Source organism: Monodon monoceros, unplaced genomic scaffold (assembly GCF_005190385.1).
Source record: "Monodon monoceros isolate NGI ecotype Baffin Bay Population unplaced genomic scaffold, NGI_Narwhal_1 Super_Scaffold_21, whole genome shotgun sequence".
In the NCBI taxonomy this organism is placed as follows: Eukaryota; Metazoa; Chordata; class Mammalia; order Artiodactyla; family Monodontidae; genus Monodon; species Monodon monoceros.
This window is the reverse complement of record NW_021703778.1, coordinates 33044442-33062919: the sequence shown is the minus strand read 5'-3', so window position 1 is coordinate 33062919 and position 18478 is coordinate 33044442. Positions and strand designations below refer to the sequence as shown.

At 43.3% G+C, this 18478-nt stretch overlaps 1 long non-coding RNA gene across 1 annotated transcript; it reads right to left on the bottom strand.

Annotated features, from left to right (window-relative positions):
* Positions 1-282: 282 nt before the first annotated feature.
* LOC114903600 lies at positions 283-16309 on the bottom strand. Its single transcript, XR_003795758.1, has 3 exons — positions 16223-16309; positions 15729-15811; positions 283-445 (listed from the first exon to the last, which is right to left on the bottom strand). It is a non-coding gene; the product is annotated as an uncharacterized LOC114903600 (long non-coding RNA).
* Between the last annotated feature and the right edge of the window lie 2169 nt (positions 16310-18478).

The window sequence follows — 18478 nt, the reverse complement described above, 5'->3', positions numbered from 1 at the left end:
CAGAGTGAGAAAAGCACAGAAGACAGGGATCCAGTTAGACCTCAGGGAAACTGGAAACAAGCATCCGAACATTGCCAGGACTCACTGTGCCCATTTTTCTCTTCTCCTCTTCTTTGTGGGTCATCCTTTCTCACTACACACCACCTTCCTCCACGCGGTGCAGAACATAGCTCCTGACATGTAGAGATGAAACTCTCTGGCTCCCACGAACAGAGAGCAGCTGAGGCTGGCCCTGGCTTGGATGCCTACCTCTAGCCCAGCCGTGCCCAGGAGGCAGGTGACCTTGACTGTCCCATCTTGGGATAGGAGACCTGATCATGTGAGAAGAACGCAGCTCCTGATGAAACCTTGTGGCTGGAGCCACAAAGAAGAAGTGCTCAAAAACACGGCGATGCTGTTCCGAGAGAAGGATGAAAAGGCTAGGGGACGTTTCCATGGACGGCCACTGCAAAGTGGGTAAACGGTAAAGAAAGAGAAAAAAAATTAACAAAGAGGAATGCAGAAGGTGATTTAGCAAGCCCCAAAAGAAGCACTTATCAGTTACTCCAAGGGCTGAGCCTTTGGAAAGGACCTTCGTGTATCCGCTCCACCTACCTATCCATTTGACCTCTGACACTCACTCTCCACCCCCCACCAACAACTGTGCTCCAGTAAAGTCCAGTACTTGTCATTTCCTACACACAACATAATGCTTCCTTTGCCCCTCGCCCATGACCTTCTCACTCATTGGTCACCATTTGTTGATTGGCTTCTCCCTTCCAAGCAGTGACTCCATGACTTCTTTCATGAAGGGGCTCCATATCCCTCCTTTTCCTTTACTTCAGCATATATCTCGCTGTACTGGGATTGATTTTTTTATATGTTTTTTGCTTCATTAAGCTGTGAGCTACTGCCTTCATTTTTCTTTTTTTTTTCTCCTTTGGTACCTAGCTCATATCCTGACCCATAAGAAGGAGTGAGTGGTTGAGTATCTTATATTTATGGAGTGAGTGGTTTGAGTATCTTATCAGATCAGTTGAGTATCTTATCAGACATGAGTGATCATATAACCCACCATGCCTCCCCACTGTGACTGTCTTGATAGGATACACAGAACGAAATGTTGCTTCTCTCTGCAACATCTTACACGTTTCCAGCGACAGGGAACCCCAGCAGCTCTATCTTTTAACTCCTCTTGCCTGGGTTTTTATTTTTAATTTCCTGCTATAGTTCTTTTTCTTTCTTTTTTCAAATTAATTTTTATTGAAGTATAGTTGCTTTACAATGTTGCGCTTTTCTGCTGTACAGCAAAGTGAATCATCTATACGTACACATATATCCCCTCTTTTGTGGATTTCCTTCCCATTTAGGTCCCCACAGAGCCTTGAGTAGAGTTCCCTGTGCTATACAGCAGGTTCTCATTAGTTATCTATTTTACACATAGTAGTGTATGTATGTCAGTCCCAATCTCCCAATTCATCCCACCCCCCCCTTTCCCCCCACTGGTAACCATAGTTCTGATCCATATTAAAAGCTACATCAGTTACCCTTAGAGAACAAGAGGGAAATGAGTATGCAAAAAGATATTCTACCCAGTGCTCAGCACTGCATGCAGTGTAAGGCTTCCTTTTCTCCAGGTGCATGAGAACGATTGCAGCAACTCCATTTCCAGCAGGAATTAGAACAACTCCTCTCCTATGTGCCCCAGTCTGACTTTCACATCACTCTGACACTACTATTCCACAGGCTCAGGCATTTTTGATTTGGATTTATTAGTGAAGAAATACAACCTATGTGAAATTATTCATATTTTGATAGATAACCGCTTTCCTGTTTGTATTAATCCATTTTGGAAACCACCTCACAAAGGACAACGATTTTCTTTTTCAGCCTGACAAGATTCTCCGGGTGTTTTAGTAGGTAACACTATTATGCATTGGGTCTTTTCCCATGTTATACATTTACAGAGGTAATTTTTGCTTAAAAATACCAAGTGAATTAATGGGGCTAATGATTAATCTCCCTTTCCAAGTGATATTCGACATTCTGTTGGCATCCACACTGGTTACTCTGATACAACACGTCTAGACCGAATTCATTATCCGACCAACTGGTCTGCAACTGTTCAATCACTAGCATGCAAATTACTACACATAAAAGACAGGTGACAATGACTTCCCTTCCTGTAGGTCACACTGTGAGCGGGGAATCTGTTTCTGTTCAAGAACATTTATTTGGCAAATGTTCAGTCTCACTCATTGAGGGGTTAGGTTTTGGTCTTCTGAATATCTACCTGTTTTAAACACAGTCATAGACTTTGAGAGGTAAACCTGAAAGCCCATCTCGTGTGTAATTTAGAGGTAAACCTTTGAAACTTTCCAGTTCTTTCTGCTTATTGTATCTATTAGGCAATTAAAGGTTAGAAATGGCAAGAGACGTGTACCATGTTAGCATCCTGGGCAAGGTGGGTACCTTATGGCTAGACGGAAGGGGAAGAAATCCCTAGTCCTCCATTATGGTGCCTCAGAGTACGACACAAATACCCACCTTATTAGCAAGAAGTCTAGTCTTTCACCAGGTTTCCCGTGCCCAGGCATCTCTGGGGGTCCTCGAGGGATCTGAATTTCCCACGAATCTGTCTTGGTTGCCTCTTGCCACCCGAGGTGGCCACCTCCCTGCCACATCTTAGTCCAGACTTCTCTCCTGGTCAGCACCTGTCTCTTCTAGGAACCCTGCTAGATTTTTGCTCTACTGGGCACTGCTGCCAACACCTTGGCTGCCGTCCCAGCTTGGCTCTCCTTGTTTACAAAGGGCAACTCTGTGCCTTCTTCTCACCTGTGAATGGGACCAGAACTCAAGAGTATCTCTAACTACAGGCCCATGTGCCAACCGCTCCAGAAACTGGCCCTTCTCTCTGCTAAGTCACCTGCCACTTACACTGAACACCAACTTGCCATCAACTGAAAACCAAGCCAAACCAAATGAAGCACAAACCAGGGGCATGTTGGTACCGCGTACCTGGCCTTACCTCCACGTGCACACCTCTCACCACCCAGTGCTCTAGCCTTCTCTGCTCCTTGAAGTCCAGAGTCCCAATGTCTTCCAGCTCCCAGAAACCTGGGAACATCCCTCCCTCAGACAGTTCAGAGCCCACCTCAATTCCTGGTTTAAGATTTCCAGCTTCCCTAGAGAACTGAAAGTGGAAACACGCATTCCCTTCCTGACCTACCAAGATGTGGGTTCCTCCCCGCTGTTCCTGGGGACTGGATAAGACAAGGATGAGACTGATAATGGTACCCTTCCCTAAGCATGGGTTTCTCAATCTTGTAAGTCAGGTTCCCTGTTACAGAGACTGTGGGATGATAGCAAGGGTGGGGCTGGGTCTCCTTATCCTCATGTTTAAGCATAGCATCCTTCAGGATTGAGGGAAGATGAGCAAGGAGATGCTTAGGAGAAAGCACAGATCCTCATATGGTCTCCATTTCATCACGTGAGTTTCTAAACTTTTAATTTAAACAGAATATTTGTCCATCAAATTATATTTGTCTTACACGATCCTTGAATGGAAAAGTAATACTGACTATCCCTATATTCATTGTGAGAACCATTTGGCTTTGGCCCCTGTATAGTCCCTTGGCACTCTGTTGACATAACTCAGGAGAATTCGGTCAGAGGGAGAGCCAACCCACAGGACAGTAGCATCCTCGCTGTGACAGGTCCCAGACATTGTTAATACAAGGTATCTTTGAAGCCCTCACTTTTTTCTCCTTTTCAGGTGCATTCCTAATTGGGAACTTCCCCAGTCACCCTCTCACGGTGCCCAAAGAGAGGAGCTGTTTGCCGAGTTGCCATGGCCATTTCTGAAGTTCTGATCAGAGCAACGGGATCCTGTGCTGAGAATGGGACCCCCACCTCCACCCCCAGCCCAGAGCTCAGGGGGTGGGAAGTCAACATAAAATAGATAAAGTTGCTTAAAGCGGACATTGACTTAAAAGAAGATCTTTATTTGTTCTAAAGGAGAAAGAACGGGACTAGAAAATCTAAGCAAGCCCTGCCGAAGATAAATACATATTCAAATAAACAAAGAATAGACTAGTTACAACTAACAATTAAAAAACCAACCAACAAAAAAACATACTCAAGAACTCCTTTGGCAACAAAAAGGAATGGTCTACGAGGAGCCTTATCAAGCAACACGCAAAAAGCAAAGTGTGTCCAAGACTCCAGTGGAATCTTGGGATCTGTTCATGTGGCTGGTTCCTCCCCTTGGATGTATCAGGCTGTCATGACTCAGTGATACTGGCCTCAAGGCCATCTTTCTAATCTCCTATCACTCAGCATCTGGCCTGTACCCCACTCCCTCTTCCGCCCCAAAACACACCCCGCCCCTGCCCTCGCAGCCTTCAACCTATGATCTGGTTACCTAAGGACGTAATGAACTGGCCGACCCTTGGGAGCACCGTGGTATTTATGTTCCCTATTAAAAACAGATTGGCATTTGGTCAGTTCAGTCTGTCCCTCAACACCTGACGAGCTCTGCTTAAATTAAAAAAAAAAAAAAAAAAAACCAATGTTCCAGACCATGGGCAGTGTTCATGCCCCGACGTGATGCTGGGCATCCCGTGACCTCCCTGGAGAAGATCCTGGTCTCACCAATGTCTAATTTAAATCAACACAATCTATAGGACAACCATATGACATTTGTAGTCATATGACTATCTGGGCCTTTATCTACACATATACCTATATAAAGGGTGCCTAAAGAGAGAAAAATTATTTCTGTATATATTTCATTTAACCCTTTATGTAAATCTTTGCTTATTATCATTTTACAGACCTGGTGACTGATATTCATAGAGGTTAAGCAACTGTCCCAAGGTCACAGAGCTAAATCTTTGAACCCAGGTTGATCAGACTCAAAAATGCTTGCTCACTTAATCTCCAAGTGTTAATGTATGCAAAAAAGAGCCCCTCACTACTGATAGATGTTATAACATACAAACTAGAAAGGTAACTTCCCTGGTAAGCCCTCAACACCCCAGATAAGCTCTGGTCACGCAGATGGCAGGAGCCTGCAGGCTGCCCGCTCTGAGACCCAGTTGTTGTGGTTTCGCTGGTCACTAGCTGAACACACACTGTGATGAGTGCCTTGTCCCTTATCCTGTTGACAATGTCAGCACACAGATTCGACCCCAGATTGTTGAACTTTCTGGTGAGATCAGTAGTGAACTGAAATAACGTCTCTAACCAACTTCTCTAAAGTACAAAGTTGGGTTTCCTAAGGTTTATGATTGGACTTTGTGTTTTATACCCTCAACAATTGGGCAAGGAAGCTCTTTGGGTCACAGTAGCAGGTGAGCCCCCAAATTGCACAGGGATGCAGAGGGACACAGCCGATTCGCAAAAAGATGCTGATGGCGGCATTTTATTTAATAGCTCCGAACTGGAAACAGCCCAAATAGTCATGGATAAGAGGATGAACAAACACAGTGTGGTGTGTGCTCCAGAGTGGAGTAATACACAGCAGTGAAAACGAATGAACGACGGCTACTAACATCAACACGGTTGAGTCTTAAAAACAACTTTGAATAAGAAAAAATAAGTTTCAGAAGAATACGTAAGCATGATTTTGGTTACATAAAGTTAAAAACATGCACGGTTAAGGGATACATACACATGTGGTAAAATTAAAAAGCTAGCAGAGGAATAATAAGCACACGACTCAGAAAAGTAGGGAGAGAGGGAGAGGAAGGAGATCTGGGCCGGGGCGCATGGGGCTTAGACATCTGTCATGTGCTACTCCTTGAGCTCGGTGGTGGACACGCAGGTTTCACAGGTGAGAACCCATTTTGTGGCTGCTCCTTACACCTTGCTCATGTATGGTAATTATAATATGTCATGTGCCTCTTGCAAAGGAAAACACGCAATGAACGTATTTGCTCCTCTGCAGCCATAGGTGTACAGTCTGCTCCTCGACATGAACACGCTCACCCAGGTCTTTCATTCATTCACGTTGCTGCACAAAGACAACTGGACTTATCCCCTTGCCTTGTCTCCAAAAAATATGAAGGGATTTTGTGTGGACAGAAGCTATTCTAGTCAGCTATTCGGCTTTGTGTTTCTCAAGGATACCTGATGACCTCTAAGTGGTGCTTTGTGAGATGCCCAGGGGCCAGAACTCACAGATTCAGTGAGAAAGTGAGAGCAGGTGCAAGAGCAAGAAGTGCACAGGGAATCGGTTTCTCACAATTACTGATGATGGTATTAGTATTGAGATAGATAGATAGATAATACATATGTAGATGATAGATAGATGACGGATGGATAATAGATATAGATGATAGATAAATAGATAATAGCCAGGTAGATGGATAGATAGATAGATAGATGATAGATAGATAATAGATACATAGATGATAGATAGATGATGGATGGATAATAGATATAGATGATAGATATATAAATAGATAATAGCCAGGTAGATGGATAGATAGATAGATGATAGATAATAGATACATAGATGATAGATGATGGATGGATAACAGATATAGATGATGATAGATAATAGCTACATAGATGGATAGATAGGCAGGTAGATAGATAGATGATAGATAATAGATACATAGATGATAGATGATGGATGGATAATAGATATAGAGGATAGATAGATAATAGCTAGATAGATGGATAGATAATAGCTAGCTAGATAGCTAGACAGGTAGATAGATGATAGATAATAGATACATAGATGATAGATGATGGATGGATAATAGATATAGATGATAGACAGGTATAAAATAGCTAGATAGATGGATAGATAGATAATGGATACATAAATGATAGATAGAGTGCTTGATTCCATAGAGTCAAGCACTAAGGAATCAATAAATGGTTGAGAAATAACTGAAATTCCTAACAATAGTAAGGCAGCTAAGCCACCGAGGCACAGGCACACAGTAGGTTCCAAACTGCCCCTAGAGTGTGGCTGGTCGTTACACTCTGCCAACGCAAGGCATTGCTTATGTGAAGTAATGTTGGGTTACAAAAACAAAAAGGCACGAAGAAAGAAACAAACACTATGATTCCAATTCTATGAATGTGCGTATCAATAATGAAAAGTCAGAGAGGGGGGGAATTTAGAATTGGTCCAAAATGAGTTTAATACACTTTGCATCCATTTTACCTCCTTTGAAGTGGTTTATTTCCCCAATTTTCTATTCTCTTTTATTTTGAAATAATTTCAGGCTCATAGTAGAGCTTTAAAATAGTAGAAAGAGCTATCCTACCTTTCACCTCCATTGTTAACATGTCACGGCACTTGTGTTCTCGCTTTCTCTATATAGATACATCTTCACATTACTTTTCTGAACCATTTGAGAATAACTGGAGACACTGCAGCCCTTTCTGCGAACTACTTCAGTGTGTATTTCCCAAGAACAGGGACTCTCTCTCACATAAACACATTATAATTATTAAAATCAAGAAGTTATCACTGATGAAATAATTATCTACTCATTTTTTTCCCCCATATTACCCAAAAAAATGTTCCTTATAGAAAAAAAGAATTCTGACTTAGAGCCCAATCCAGGGTCACATGTTGCTATGTCTCTGTAGTCTCCTGTAATCTAGAAATGTTTCCACTTTTTTCTTTAGTAGACTTTTTTCGGGGAACAGTTTTAAGAGTCACATAAAAATTGAGCAGAAAGTACAGAGTTTCCATATACCCCCTGCCCATGCAAGCACAACCTCCCTGCGCTCAACATCATGCACCAAAGCGGTACCTTTGTTACAACTGATGAACCTATACTGACACAGCGTAGTCACTCAAAGTCCATAGTTTACATCATGGTTCACTCTTTTTTTTTTTTAATTGGAGTATAGTTGCTTTACAATGCTGTTAGTTTCTACTGCACAGCAAAGTGAATCAGATCTACGTATACGTATATCCCCTCTTTTTTGGATTTCCTTCCCATTTAGGTCACCACAGAGCACTGAGTTCCCTGTGCTATACAGTAGGTTCTCATTAGTTATCTATTTTATACATAGTATCAACAGTGTATATATGTCAATCCCAATTTCCCAGTTCATCCCACCCACCCACCCTTTTCCCCCTTGATGTCCATACGTTTGTTCATTCTCTACATCTGTGTCTCTATTTCTGCTTTGCAAATAGGTTCATCTGTACCATTTTTCTAGATTCCACATATATGTGCTCATATACAATGTTTGTTTTTCTCTTTCTGACTTCACTCTGCATGACAGTCTCTAGATCCATCCACATCTTTACAAATGACCCAAGCTTGTTCTTTTTTATGGCTGAGTAATATTCCATTGTATATAGGTACCACAGCTTCTCTATCCATCCCTCTGTTGATGGACATTTAGGTTGCTTCCATGTCCTGGTTATTGTAAATAGTGCTGCAAAGAACATTAGGGTGCATGTATCTTTTTGAATTATGGTCAGAATGATTCACACTTGGTGGTGTACAGTCTATGGGTTTTTAACAAATTTATGACAACATTGATCTTACTAATATAGTATCATACAGGTGGTTTCACTGCCCTAAAAATCCTCTGTGCTCTACCTGTTCATCCCTCCCTCCCCCTTGCCCCCTGCCCAGAACTCTCTCCAAAGTTTTACCTTTTGCAGAATGTCACATAGTTGGAACCATACAGTACAGTCAGCCCTCTGCATCTGTGGCTCTAAATCCACAGATTCACCCAATCTCTGATGGAAAATATTAGGAAAAAGACATTCCAGAAAGTTCCAACAATCAAAATTTGACTTTACTGCTCTCCTGGCAACTATTTACATAGCATTTATATTGTATTAGGTATTAGAATCTAGAGATGATTTAAAGTATATGCGAGGACGTGTGTAGGTTATATGCAAATACTGCTTTATTTTATATAAGGGCCTTGAGCGTCTGTGGATTCTGGTATCCAAGGGCCGTCATGGAACCTATTCCCGCAGATACTGGGGGACACTGTATGTAAACTTTTCAGATTGGCTTCACTCACTTAGTAATAGATTTCCTCCAGTCTTTTCATGACTTGATAGCTTTTTTTTTTTTTTTAGCACAGAATAATATTCCATCATCTGATGTACCACAGTTTATCGGTGCGTCTTACGAAAGGGCACTTTGGTTGCTTCCAAGTTTTGGCAAATATGTATAAAACTACTATAAATACCCACGCACAGGCTTTTGTGTGAACATAATTTTCAGTTCCTTTGGGTAACTACCAAGAGGTGTGATTGTTGGGTCATACAGTGAGAAACGGTAAAGTATGTTTAAATTAGTAAGAACCTGCCAAACTGTCTTCCAGGGTGGCTGTACCGTGTTGCACTCCCACCAGCGGCTGAGAGCTCCTGTTGCTCCACATCCTCGCCAGCATTTGGTGTTGTCAGTGCTCTGGGTTTTCACCATTTTAATAGGTGTGTCGTGGTGATATGTTTCCATCGACATTTTAAAAACATAAAAGTCTTTGTCCGTGGATCATATATCTGAGTCCATGGCTGAACTGGCTGCAACAATGACTGTGTCATAATGAAGTTGCATAACGAATTCATTGCTGGTGGGGTGATCTTAATTAACCATGAGTAACATAACCAGCTGAATCTTTATTCCAAGTTGGGATCTAGTACACCTGAGTTATCTACATAATTTAGTATAAACTTTGGTCTCAATTTTTCATTTATTTGAGACCAAACATACACACATTCCTCAAATAACTGTATAATTATAGCCTGGGTATAATTTATTAACGTAATCAAATTATTTGATAATTTACATATACAGAGCCATCACAAAGTATTATCGTAGCATTACTAATAGCTACTATTTACTACATGCTTAATAAGTGCCAGGCACTATTTCAGGGTTCTATTTGAATTTTTCTCACAGCAACCCTGGGAGGAAAGTGCTGCTACAGTATCTCATGGATTTTAGGATGCACGTTTCTGAAATCGAGACTTATCTTACAGTCAGTGGTGTTTCACAGTCCGTGTCACATTGACACAATCATTTTTCTCTATCTAGACACAACTTGGACTAAAAGCCTTTTGTTGATGCTTTCTGGTAAGAACAAGAAAGTACAGCATCAAGACTTGCAGAATGTCCTGAAGACAGCAGTAGGACATTCTTGCAAGAAGTGCTCCAAATTCCACACTGCTGATGGCCCACATGATTATACTGTAAAGAAAAACATGGACACTGACAGCTCTGAGGTGAAAGTGATTCAGAAGAAGGACACTGAATGTGACCAACTTTTAGGAGAAGAATAAATAATATATGCATAAGAGTGATACATGATTTTCTAAAAAGTCTCTGTCTAAATAAATCTAAAAGATCTCTCAATAACATGAAATAAAAATTTAAATGCTAAGAAAGTATCATGTCAGTTTAACTGTCATTGTTTCTTGTGCATGTGTGTTTTTTGTTGTGGTACATCAATCAATAACGTATTTTACAATTGATGGCGTCTATGAAATACAGTACTCTTCCCATTGTTCAGAAGAGGAAACAGAGGCTGAGGGGCATTAAATAACTCACCAAGCAAGTAAAAGACAGAACCAAGATCTTCACTCGGGTCTGACTGCACATCCCAGCTCTTAGCCAGTCTGCACCCCACAGCTCACAGCTCAGTTTTTGATATTATGGTGTCAACTTCCTTTGCCCTATGAGTCCCCTAATACAGAGCACTCACACAGATATCTGGCTGTGTCTCCAGGCGGTGCAGGTTAACCAGATACCTTCAAGCCCATCAAGATAATCTTGGGAGCAGGGAACTGGCATTCCTGAGTTCTTTCTACTCAAGGGACCATTTGCAAATTAAAACAATGGATTCTCTCAGTCTCTTTTAAGAAATATTCATTATCTCAGACAAGACCTGGGCCTCAGGTCTTTTTCTGGAATTTTGAAATGAAAATCAGAAGCAATATTAACATGCAAGGTAACGAAGATGTCTGTGTAAACTGAGTCAAGAAAAAATACAAGATATAAATTCAAGGAAAAGATAGCTTTGGGGAAAACATACGCAGAATATTCTCGGCTTGTGTTCCCCCCAAAACATTATGACCCACGAAGCTGCATGCTCACTGTTACTGCAGCTCGAATGGTGACGGCAAGGCACAACACACACTTGAATGCTCTTTTTTTATTTGCTTCTTGTACCTCATAAATATGTTCAATTATTCAAATTAAATTGTATCGAAGCCAGCTCAGCCCCAAAGATAACATTTCCTGCCCTCCCAAGGTATTTTGCCCTATTTATCCCAGAACACAGTCAAAGAAAACATACTTTGAGAACTACTCTCTTGTTTTGCTGAAAGCAGAATGTACAACAAAGGACATTGAACTTAATTAGCACATTACCATAATCACATCAAGCACAGATGTAGCACTTGACAATAGGAAATTGGGTAAATCAAAGCAAATGATTTCAGCCCCACGCTTTATAATCAGACCAAAAAAAAAAAAGGATAGCTCAAATGCTGTCAGGTGCATTTACTGTAGTTGTTCCTAATTTATGAGGTTGGAATTGTTGACACCAAAAGAGTGCTTAAATTTCTCTCCATATTTAAATCAGTCAAAAGTTTAAGCACACATACTTTCCTACTTAGAGGCTTCCTTCTGACCTTCTGTGCTAAATGTAGATGCTCTTCTGCTTTCAATAGCATCCCCCACTGGAGCTATAATGCTATTGTGAGAAGTTTTACAATGAAAACACATGGTCATGCAGATTTCAACAACTCTTTACCCAAGAGGCAGAAAGTGGGCAGAAACCTGGCGGGAGTTTTCTAGGCTGAACTTGTCTTGTATTTTGGGTTTTTGTTGTTGTTGTTGTTGTTCGTTTTTAAATCTTTATTGAATCTGTTACAATATTGCTTCTGTTACATGTTTTGGTTTTTTGGCTGCGAGGCACGTGGGATCTTAGCTCCCTGACCAGGGGTCGAACCCACACCCCTTGCACTGGAAGGCAAAGTCTTAACCACTGGACCACCAGGGAAGCCCCTTGTCTTGTATTTTGTACCAGACTTTTTCCAGGAATTTGCATGTATTTACCAGTCTCGGCTACTTCTTCTCAACCTATTTAGGCGATTTGGAATTATAGGTCATTTTCTTAGTGGAGGCAGAAAAATGTGATACATCAGATGCTATTTTTGTGACAACTCAGAAGTTAACAGGCAAGAGACAGAACCCACAGACACTAGAGTGATATAACAAAACACAGGTGTTGGCATCACACAGATCTGGATCTGTCACTTCGTCGCTGTGTCACCCTAAGCAACTTGCTTAACCTTTGCATTTAAAGTGGCAATAATGACACCTAGTTCATTGCACTGTTATGGAAATCTGCCGAGACGGTATAGGTAACACAGCACCTGGTACATGGTAAACTGCTCACCAGATGTACTAGTCAGAACAAGAATGGGAAGGTCACTATGAGGATAAAACGTGAGAGGTGCTTTGAAGATGAATCCAAGGAATGGGCACGGAGTAACTCTGCAGAGCCAGCTCTTTGCTATGCACATCACAAAAGGAAAACTTCAGGACAAGCTCAGTCCCAGCTTTCCTTCTGAACCGCTTTGCCTCATCTAATTCCCGGCCCCTCATTAGATACTGTGTTCAGTCTCCCTGGTTGTTGTTTGATTATCCCTTAGACTCTGCTTCACCCTTTGGGTTTGGGGTTCCTTCCAATTCCTACGCTGGTTGAAATATTCCTTCAATGCTCCATTTCTTCCCATTTCTTCCCTCTCTTCTCCCTCTGACCTCCCCCAGCACTTTATCTGCACCACTCTTCCAGATCTGGTGATATTTTGCCATTTCCATCGCTGTCTGTGCAACTTGAGCAGTGTCACTCGCTGGACAGTAAGCTTCCTGAGGGCAAAGGCTGCATCCCCCATTTATGTCCCAACCTGATGATTTACACTAGGGGGATGGTTTACCCAAGGCATGACTCACTTTCCCTGAGAACTGCCCATTGCGAGCAGAGTGCCCTGCAGTTGCCATGTTGCTATGTGGCTACAGTTGTTTGGATTTAGGGAAGACATACTTAAATGTGTGGGGCAGCCATTTTCCATCCTGTTTCTGGAGAGGCAGAAAAAGAAAAATGGAAGAAAGGCAAGAATGAAACGGACACGCAGGGAAAAAGAGATGGGGAGAGAGGACAGTTTGAGTATCTGAGGGCTTTCTGGCTCTTGGGTACCATGAATGGTCCTGTGACCATCAAGCCTTAGGGCTCCCCAAAGCATTCCGGAGCCCATCTCTATTTTTAGTCCTAAAGCCACTTGAGTTGCTTCCCTTAACCCGCAACCAAATAATTTTAATTAAGACAAATCTGCATTCAGCAGAACTTCTGACTTTTCATTGTAAAATGTATGACGTTTTGTCATAAAATTGGATTTCAGTTATGTAAGAGTGGCCTCCCTTATCTTTGTGCCATTACAAGGACTGCTTTTTCTTCCTGCATTGCACAAGCTCGTATTTTAAACTTGCTGGCATTCTTTCTGCACAGTCATTTGATTCAGTGTTTACATGCCTGCAGACCTCACCCACTGAGAGTCCTTGAAGGCAGGACTCTACAACCTGAATGCCTACGGCATGGAATAGTTCATTCCCCTTTCCATCTGTAAATGCCAAATGGGCACTTTTCAGGTCTCCACACTTGAAGGTTTGCAAGAATGTGCCCAAACTGGTGTTTTGGGAGAGCATATGGCTGCTATGGGAGAAAATGCTGTTCTAGAAACAGTACTGAAAGATGGGAAGGGGTCTGTTTTCCCACTGTTCTATATTCTTGGACTTGAAGAATTCTCAAGCACTGTCTTCCAGGCAAATACTTTGTTCATGATAACCAAAGAAAAAGAGCAACAGTTTGGTAATAGTCAATGAATAATTATATCGTTCATTTAAAAATTCTTAATATCACGAGACCATAAGTGTAAATGAAAAATACCATATCAACTTTTTTCTGAAGTGGGCATAGCATTCTCTACCCTTTTTTCTAGGCCAAATGCTGGCTGAAATTTTGTTTTCCAGCACAGTTTAAAACAGGTTCTAAAACAAAAATGCTTGACTTTGAAAACATATATCCACTGTGATTGAACGCATCACACACATTATTCCTTGGGAGAAATTATAATTCTTCCTGGGGAGTTTTGGGGGGAATCTTGAAAACAAGAATAACCACTTATTGGGTGTCCATTCTGCTCCTGGGATCCTATGGGCATTATTGCTAACACATCTGATGACGCGGAGAACGTATTTTATCACTGCCCTTTATATTTGGGGAAATTGAAGATTGCCCAAGGTAATATAGCTGTAGCTTGAGATTGGCTACAGCATATTCATACATAGGTATTGGTAGGTGCCACAAATCTGGGCATCCCCCCCCCCCACCAAACCCTCAGTGGCCAGTTGTTAAACATTTAGCCTCACATCACTGGCTGCCAAGCCCCTGGGGCTCCAGTGGCTTGAAATCCCAATGATTTGAAAGATCCTACCCAGGAGGTCAGCTAAACAGTCTAGCCTCCCCTTCTTTCTACCTTATATTCCTTTTTAAAATATTTATTTAGTTTGGCTGCGCCGGGTCTTAGTGGCATGCGTGCGGGATCTAGTCCCCCGATCAGGGATCGAACCCGGACCCCCTGCATAGGGAACGCGGAGTCTCAACCACTGGACCACCGGGGAAGTCCCTCTCCCTTATATTCTGACGGGGCTGCTGCCCAAAAGCCTCATGGAGATAACTTCCATTTGCCCCCCACAGCTCCCAGATCGGGGGGGAGGTCCCTGTAAAAGAGAAGTGATCACCACCTAGATTAGCAGTTCTCAAAGGGAGGCCCACACACCAGCAACATCAACACCACCCGGACACTTGTTAGAAAATTTCAAATTCTCAAGCTCTTCCCCAGACGTCCTGGATGAGAAACGCTAGGGGTGAGGCCCGGAAATGCGTGTTTTAACAAGCCCCCTAGGTGATCTTAATGCCTGCTCGACTTTGAGAGCCACGGGGCTAGGTTGTCATGATGAGGGTTGGGTCCAATCCATGAAAGGAGACAATACATTTAAAACCAAAACTCTGCATCAGAGGATTGGAAAGAAGCTGGGATTGGAGGCAGGATGGCAGAGCAGGTGGCTCAGGGTAGGTCTGGGATTCTGTGAAGGATTGGCTGGCGTTCCGATCCTGGGTTTGGGGAGAAGCTGATTAAATGCTATACTGATCTCCCAGCTCATCCTACCACCCCCTTCCCGCCCTGGTAACCATAAGTTTCTCTTCATCTGTGACTCCTTTGCTGCTTTGCAAATAAGTTCATCTGTATCATTTTTCTAGATTCCACATATAAGTGATATTATACAATATCTGTTCTTCTCTCTTTCTGACTTACTTCACTTTGTATGTATATATGCAGCATACATATATATACATACACTACTATGTGTAAAATAGATAACTAACGAGAACCTGCTGTATAGCACAGGGAACTCTACTCAATGCTCTGTGGTGACCTAAATGGGAGGGAAATCCCCAAAAAAGGGGATACATGTATACTTACAGATTCACTTTGCTGTACAGCAGAAAGTAACACAACATTGTAAAGCAACTATACTCCAATAAGAAAGTTTTTTTTAATTAAAAAAATTAAAAGTAAAAAAGCAAAGCGTTTTCTACCAGCTATTTACCTGAGAGGGTCTTTGTGAGGATTTCATCACACACGTGTAAAAGGACACAGTAACTGCTGTCTTCCTTACCTCTTCCCTCCTCAGGAAGCAGGAGTGGATGCTAACAGGTCAGGGCTCATGTCTCCATACTCCTTTCTTGGTTCCATTTCTCACTTGTGTAATAAAACAGGGAAACAAGCTATCAGCTGTGAGAAGATGAACCCAGGAAGTATTTCTAGGCCAGAGCACCTTCGAGGTCCAATAATCCAAGTTGAGGTCAGCTAATGAGCTTGAGACTAAAATGACGGGTTCTTTACTAGCAGGAAGAACAGGTGGTGTTAGGCAAGGCCTAACATTCTTTTAAAAAAGAATGACGTTCGGTTAACATCTTAAAGATATAAATAAACTTATTTTGTCTTAAAGAACAAAAACATAGTTGAAACCATCAGGCACCCCAAGAGGCGCTGGAGGTTTATATCATAAGTCAAAGGCACTTCCAATCCAGTTGAAAAGGTTCAGGGCAAAAGACTTTCTCCTTTGAAAGTAGAAAAGGGCCCAGGACCCACAAGTTTAGCGTACTTCACCTGGGGCCAGCTTTGCGAGTTTGGGTCTCTGTCCATGGCTGCCTTCAGAATCAGGCCTTTCTAGCTGTTCACCTCTCTCCTTCCCAGTGCTTCTGTGGCCTCTGCCAGTCTTAAAGTTGTAGTTTACACAGCTGTTTGCCCAACCTCAGAGGTGGCATAGTTTCCGGGTGCTAGGCACAAAGCAGAAGCGCCCTTAGGTCCTTTAAAAGAAAAGCTGCTAAAAGGGACTCAAGGACCAGAATAATCCTGAGACCCCTGAGGAGAAGAAATCAGGGTGGAGGGCTGTCTTTGACTATGGGAAGTTCTCAGGACTCAGGGGCTCAAGGTCACTGGGGTCATGCCCACTGCTGGGAAGTCTTTTAATAGCTCTGCAGCTTGGTGTGTTGAGTGTCAAGTACAGAGGCCCAGGGAGCCCAGGAGGACCTCGGACAAATGCCTGACCCAGCAGTGGGGGAGATCTTCGCTAGGTGACAGTAATATTCCTGGGATCTTTATTCCGAGGATTTTAGTTTGTACACTCTTGAGTGTTAGGAGATAAGAAAGCTGGCACTAGGGAGGTTGCCTAAAGGAAGAGGCTCATTTCTCGCCCTTTGGGATTTTATTCAGGGCCCTTTTTCTTTTTGTTTTGTTTGTTTTAGCAAATAAAACTTTAAGCAGGATTTGTTGCTACTGTTGAATTTTCTAAGTTCATTTCTTACCCAGAAGTGAGATCTGGAGAGTCTGTTTTAAGCTCGTTCAGACAGTTCTTTGGTCTAGGAATAGGACAGTCTGTTCACAGCCAGTGATGACAGTGGGGAAAACTGAAAGACCAGGCAGGCTTTGTTGCAGATTCCTTGTTGTTTAGCGCCATCTCCTTCCCAAGTCTACCATCTAAACCACGCAGGACAGTGGAGCTCGTGGGAAATCAGAGGCCAGTCTCACAAGGGACCCTATAAAATGCAAAGCTCCCACTTTATCAGCATCAGAATTACCTGAAGATATTGCAAGAAATGCAGAGCCTCAGGCCTCCCACCCCAAGGTCCTGGGTAGCTGTTAGCACATGGACCACTTTCTAGCATCTTCCATGGGATTCCTACAGGCTGGGCATCCAGGGCCTCAGAATCAGGTGAAGGTGAGGACAAAGGAGAACTAATGGATTCTCACAAGGAAATTAAGTGGGGAGGGGTTGGGAAGTGAGGCAGGGGGGAAGAATAAAAGAAATAGAGCTGAAACAAGATCTAGGAAAGTACATCATTGGAAAGGATCCATACATTCTAACCATGGATCGTGTGCTGGGCACAGCTGCAGTGGACAGGCCCAGGGCCAAGTGGCAGGGCGGTGCACAGTCATAAACCTGCTCTCCCTGCAGTGTCTGCTCCCCCTGCAGTGTCTGCTCCCAGAAGCCAAAACCCACCAAAAAAGAACCTCAAAAATGCCAGGATGTCCACAGGGGACAACATACAGCCAGACCTGCTGCAAGGGAGGTGGCCAGGCCCAGCCCTACGACCCCTGGCCCTGGGCACGCAGCAATTCTGGGAGGCTCCAGAAGAACACAGTGTGGTCTCAGGCCCCCCAACTAGGGATGAGTGCCCTGGGAGGACCCTCAAGGGCAGAGCCTCCAGCCTGGAAGAGTGTGACTGTCCTGACTGTCCTCCTCCCGGTTTTCGACCCCAGGCCCCTCGCCTGGGCGGAGGCAGGCATGTGTGTGACCATCCCTCCCTCACCCTTCCCGAGTCACAGTCCAGAAGTATGATGGCTGACAACCCTCCGCCATCCACCTGTGGCACAAGCACTGCCAGGGGCGGCTGCTACCTGGATCTCCCGGGGTCTGGGTTCCCGGCTTCGCCCTCCTCAGCCACCAGCTTCCCCTCCTGTGGTTCGTCCCGGCAAAGCCCGGCGGCCCAGGGATATTGGGCAGGCTGGGCTGGTCGCTGGCGGCACTAGGGTGCTGGGCTCCCAACCTGCCTTCCTCGGGGTTTGCAACTGAGTGGGTGGTGACCCCTCATGCCCCCTACCCCAGCCCCTAAGGCCCTCCCCAGTGTTCATTCCAGTAATGCGTACCCTTCTGATGGGCAGAGCAAGGTGGGTAGAGTATGACCCAATTTCCATTAAAAAAAGAAAATACTCAACTCAAAAAAAAATTTCTGTGTGTGCCTGTGACTGTATACGGATATATCCAAGCAAGGAAAATGCAAGGAAGGATACACAAGTGTTTTTGAAATTTGGACACATTAAGACAGGAAGTGTAATTTACATATGAGGAGGTGGTTGTAACTA